Here is a 5,999-nt window from a genome sequence, read left to right on the forward strand (position 1 = left end):
AAGAAAATCAAAGAATGAGAAATACCCAACGTCGCCACCTTGTGGCCAGAAGGACTGTGGCAAAGGCTGGATGTGCCCACCTCTTAAATCGGGGCTTTGACTTAGAACAGCAGGACCAAGCAAGATACATTGGAATGATGTCAGGGCACAGTCAGAAAAAAAATTTTTTTTTAATGCAGCTGTGCTGGGTCTTAGTTGCAGCATGCAGAATTGTAGATCTTCGTGGGATCTAGTTCCCTAACCAGGGATTGAATCCAAGCTCCATGTTAGGAACACAGAGTCTTAGCCCCTAGACCACCAGGGAAGTCACAGGCAGCTTGTCTTTCCATGAGGGGGGATGCTACTTAGCATTAGAAGACATGCCTCATCTGAAAAATGCCCTGAGCTGGAGAGGGTGGGACCAGGGAGGGTCACTGGAAACTGGTTCCCCAGAAAGCCAGCTTGAAATGAGATTTATTGCGGAGACACACCTGATTACACGTAGGATTTTGTGTGGGCTCTGGACACCTCTGGGGACAGGATGTAGGGAAAGGGCCCATGTAAAGCTCCTGCTTTGTCAGACAGGCAGTGTCCCCCAGCTTGCACTCTGGACCCCTCTGTGCTTTTCCGTCAGTCTGAAGGGCAGCTGGTATGTTATAAGGGGAACCATCCAGCCCTCTTTCCCCAGCTGGGCTTGAGCAAGTCCCTCAGCCTCAGTGGCCCAGATGCGTCAGATAAATGGGAGGAATGGGAAGACCAGGAAAGTCCCTTCCAGCATGAACGTTCTAGGATTTGCTTGCCTCATGGCTCCTGTCTTTCTAGACACTCTGTGGGGGATGTGGCTGTGAATTCCCCTGGCATGACCAGGGGAACAATTCAACTGGCTTATGGGGGCAGACAAACAGCATATAAACAAATAAATCCTTTTAGATGGTTGCAAAAGCAGTCAGGAGATGAAACCAGGTGGTGGGTTAACATGCCTGGGTCAAGGGGCACTAGGTGTGGTGGTCAGGGAAGTGCAAGGGTCCTGAAGGGTGTGAATTCAAGGCCAGAGTGGCTGGAATAGGCAACCCAGGGGAGGTGACAAAAGCTGGGTCATGCACGATCCTACAGTCTGCAGTTAAGTCTTTGGATTTGATTCTAAGGGCAAAACGGTTTTAAGTTCTGGCTTAAAGTAGGGATGTGACCCAACTTGATTTTTTTTGCTCTGTCTTGTGGGGGGTGGGGCTCCCAGTGTTGCTCCTCTGCCTTGCAGGGCTCAGGGTGGGGTAAGGCGGTGGGGGGTGCCCCAGCAGTGAGGGCTCGGCTTCCTGTGTGGGTGGCCCATTGTGAGGCAACTCAGTGAGCTTGCATCCTTCCCAGGGGCCTCTTCTGCTCCCTGGGTCCAGCCCTGGTCAAGGAGAACCAGTTCTTCAGCCCAATGAGCACCTACCCAGAGTCATGCATCCTCATTTTGGTTGTAACTAGGGAGTGCCTCATCTATCTCCTTACGCCTAATCCCTTCCATGTCCCCGGCCACATCTGTATCCCCATCATACCCATCTTCATCTCTGTTTCCCTTAAGAACTGAATTCCCACTCCAGACGTGAGCCCTGATCAAACCCAGGCCACCACTCCTGCTTTTTTGGGGACCGAGGAATTGGCTGGGAGAGACCTATTGGTAGTGGATTGTGATTTGGAGAATGCTGGTAGATCCCCCAAGTTTGTGTGACACCCAAACTCTTCTACACCATCAGTTCCCTCCCCGTCCCCCCCATGTCCCCTCCCAGGCTACCCTCCTAGCTGCCTGGGTGCCCCTGCGTCCTTCCACGCCCCACAGAGTGATATTACAGTACCGCTGGATTAGAAAGTTAAAGCTGGGCTGCTTACCCCTGCTCCTTTAGGACTTGGCATCCCAAGCCCCTGAGCCTCAATTCCTCATCCTTGGCCCTGCCCCTCAAGGAGCCTTAGCAGCCCCCTGGGGGCATAGTCTCAAGGGAAGAGGAGTAGCTAAAAGGCAGGTGACTGGGAAAATTTGCTTAGAGTTTGCATCTTAAGATGCATATTTGAATCATTAGGTTCCTTGCATCATCCAAGAGTCATCATGGTGGCTGAGTAGACCCCAGGAGGGCAGGCTTGACAGGCCTGAGAGCCCGAGAGAGCACGTGCCCAGGCAAATGAGATAGCCCTGCCAGTCACAGAGCACCGGCACATGACCTTCATCCCCAGCCTCTTCCTCATCCTGCCTCCATCCCCTTAACCCATCCCCCTGCTTCACCTCACTTTCTACCCCTCACTTCATCCTTTCTGAATCCTCACCCTAATTCCAACCCCATTCTTGATTCAGTTCCCACCCCTGATCTTGTCCTCATCGCTAACCCATAGTTTGAGGGTCTCCCAGGTACCAGCTATTGTGCCTGGAGGTATGGGAGAAAACCAAATTACAGACATTCTACTCTAATGGGAAAGACAGATATTCATCTAAGATGTTAACTAAAGTAGTCCAGGAGCCATTAAGAGTTAAATTTGGTCTTTCTTTCTAATTTATTTATTTTTAATTGGAGGATAATTGCTTTACAGTGTTGTGTTGGTTTCTGCCATACAACAACATAAATCAGCCATAGGTATACACATGTCCCCTCCCTCTTGAACCTCCCTAAACTTGGCCTTTCTTGATGAAGCAATTATCAAGCTACAATCTAAAAGAAGAGGAAACATTAACCAGGTCTAAGAGGGAACAGTGTGTGCAAAGTCCCTGTGGTTGGAAAGAGCTGCTTTCACATTATATCTTTACTCAAAAGCCCCCTTCTCAAAGAGCTCTTGCTTGGCTGTTGTTGTTTAATTGTGTCCGACTCTTTTGAGACCCCATGTGCTGGAGATGGGAATACCAGACCACCTGACCTGCCTCTTGAGAAATCTGTATGCAGGTCAGGAAGCAACAGTTAGAACTGGACATGGAACAACAGACTGGTTCCAAATAGGAAAAGGAGTAGGTCAAGGCTGTATATTGTCACCATGCCTATTTAACTTATATGCAGAGTACATCATGAGAAACGCTGGGCTGGATGAAGGACAAGCTGGAATCAAGATTGCCGGGAGAAATATCAATAACCTCAGATATGCAGATGACACCACCCTTATGGCAGAAAGTGAAGAAGAACTAAAGAGCCTCTTGATGAAAGTGAAAGAGGAGAGTGAAAAAGTTGGCTTAAAGCTCAACATTCAGAAAACAAAGATCATGGCATCCGGTCCCATCACTTCATGGCAAATAGATGGAGAAACAGTGGAAACAGTGGGAGACTTTGTTTTTTGGGGCTCCAAAATCACTGCAGATGATGATTGCAGCCATGAAATAAAAAGACGCTTACTCCTTGGAAGAAAAGTTATGACCAAACTAGACAGCATATTAAAAAGCAGAGACATTACTTTGTCAACAAAAGTCCGCCTAGTCAAGGCTATGGTTTTTCCAGTGGTCATGTGTGGATGTGAGAGTTGGACTATAAAGAAAGCTGAGCACTGAAGAATTGATGCTTTTGAACTGTGGTGTTGGAGAAGACTCTTGAGAGTCCCTTGGACTACAAGGAGATCAAAACAGTCCATGCTAAAGGAAATCATTCCTGAATGTTCATTGGAAGGACTGATGTTGAAGCTGAAACTCCAATACTTTGGCCACCTGATGCGAAGAGCTGACTCATTGGAAAAGACCCTGATGCTGGGAAAGATTGAAGGCAGGAGGAGAAGGGGACAACAGAGGATGAGATGGTTGGATGGCATCACCGACTCAATGGACATGAGTTTGAGAAAACTCTGGGAGTTGGTGATGGACAAGGAGGCCTGGCGTGCTGCCGTCCATGCAGTTGCAAAGAGTTGGACACGACTGAGCAATTGAACTGACTGTGCTGGAGTGGGTTGCCATTTCCTTCTCCAGGAGATCTTCCCAACCCAGGGACTGAACCCACATCTCCTGCATCAGCAGGTGGATTCTTTACCACTGAGCCACCAGGGAAGCCCCTGATGTCTGGCTACTCTATATCTAAAGTTTAGTCTTTTAGACTTTATTATCTTTCCCTACTTTATAGTTTCTCTTCGGTTCTTATCACTCTTTAACATAGTACTTGATTTACCTGGCTATTAGGTAAAATTGTCTGTTTCCTTTACTAGAATGTAAGCTCCATGAAGGAAAGCAGGTATTTGTTTTGTGAAACCCTAAAAATATATTGGAGGGGACTTTCCTGGTGGTTCAGTGGTTGAGAATCAGGGGACATACTTTCAAAAGACCCCTGGTCTGAGGAGATCTCCACATGCCACAGGGCAAGTAAGCCTGAGTACCACAGCTACTGAGCCTGTGTGCTGCAATTACTGAAGCCCGGAGGCCTAGAGCCCATGCTCTGCAACAAGAGAAGTCACTGAAATGAGAAGCCTGTGCACTGAAACAAGGAGTAACAGCCACTCACCGAATTAGAGAAAGCCCGTGCGCAGCAACAAAGATCCAGAGCAGCCACAAATAAATATATAAATAAATTGTAGGGAACATAGGAGGGGGCTCCATAGTGTCTGCTGATGAATGAATGAGAGGCACCTAGTCCCAGACAGAAGAGAGAAAAGGGGAATGTGGTGGGGGATGAGACCCATGAGGATATCCCTGGGGGCCAAGTGAAAGGATGATGTCATTGTCCCAAAGGTGAGAAGTTGCCACCACCAGGCTTGATCTGCTTGATCTGGGGTAGGAGGCAGTGTGAGGGGTTGATGTTCAGTCTGTACTCTTATCCCAGAGCTACTCACTGGTGTGACTTTTATAAGAACTGCTAGTTGTCTTTTATATTTTTTAACTTTTTATTTTTTTTCCTCATGATGCAATAGTTGTTTTTAAATTAATTATTTTATTTTTGTTTGCTGTGGGTTTTGTTGCATCAAGCAGGCTTTCTCTAGTTGCAGAGAGTGAGGGCTACTCTCTAGCTCTCATCAGGACAGCTTCTCTTGTTGTGGAGCATGTGCTCTAGAATTGTGCTTCAGTAGTAGCGACTTATGGGTTCGATTGTGGTGTAAGGATTAGCTGCTCCATGGCATGCAGGATCTTCCTGGGCCAGGGGCGGAACCCATGTCCCTTGCATTGGTGGGTGGATTCTTAACCACCAGATGACCAGGGAAGTCTCTAGCTTAATTCTTAGGCCCCAAATTTCACTCCAACAGTCTTCTACATTTGTATTCAATCCCAATCCCTCTTTGACTGATTGTGGCCCCATAGAAAGCCACAGATAACCCCCCTCCCATCCCTGACCCCTTCCTGGAGACTCTGTGTTTCCTAGGGTCCCCCAGCTCTAGTTTCAACACCCATCACCCTTTGTATTGTGGGCTCTGGGCCCTGGGACAGAAGGATAGGCCAGCCTTCCTACTGTGGGCACTAACTGTCCCGTTTCTCAGAGTGGAATGGCAAGGCAACAGGTCAGCTGGACAGTGGGTTTATGCTATGTCCCCCCTCCCCTGACCTCCACCCACTGGGGCCCCCAGAACCAGTGCAAGTAATCTGCTATCCATGGCCCTGCTCAGCAGGGTGCCCAGTATTGTAGCCAATAGGGGTGGGCAGAAGGAAGGAACTGTTGGCTGATCAAGAGCTGGGGGCTCCTCCCCCTAACTTTCCTGGGGCCTTGGCTTAGGCTGGACTGGCTACCCCGCCCTGAAGCCTCCTCCATCCAAGGCCTCTTCTACCCGCCCTCTCAGGGGCAGGCCCAGCACCCTGCCTGTTGTCCCTCCCTGCCAGCTCCCAGAGGGCCCACAGCCCAGACGCCTGCTCACTGGCCCTGGAGTGCGGCCCCACCCCAGCCTGCCAGGCTCCTGTCCTGCACCCGACCTGGTGCCACCCCCACCACCATCTGGGGCAGCAGCTTCACCAGCCTCTGGGTCCCGCTTCACCTCTCCACTTCGGAAGGCTGACCTTTCCACTCCTGTCTGTGTCTGACTTTTCCTGCTGGGCTTGGGCCCCCCTGTGGCCCCCCTCACCGTGTCTGCAATTGACCCCCCTTCTTGCCTCCTGAAGAGCAACC

The sequence above is a fragment of the Giraffa tippelskirchi genome, chromosome 3 (assembly GCF_054371585.1).
Source record: "Giraffa tippelskirchi isolate mGirTip1 chromosome 3, T2T-mGirTip1v1.2.pri, whole genome shotgun sequence".
Taxonomy (NCBI): domain Eukaryota; kingdom Metazoa; phylum Chordata; class Mammalia; order Artiodactyla; family Giraffidae; genus Giraffa; species Giraffa tippelskirchi.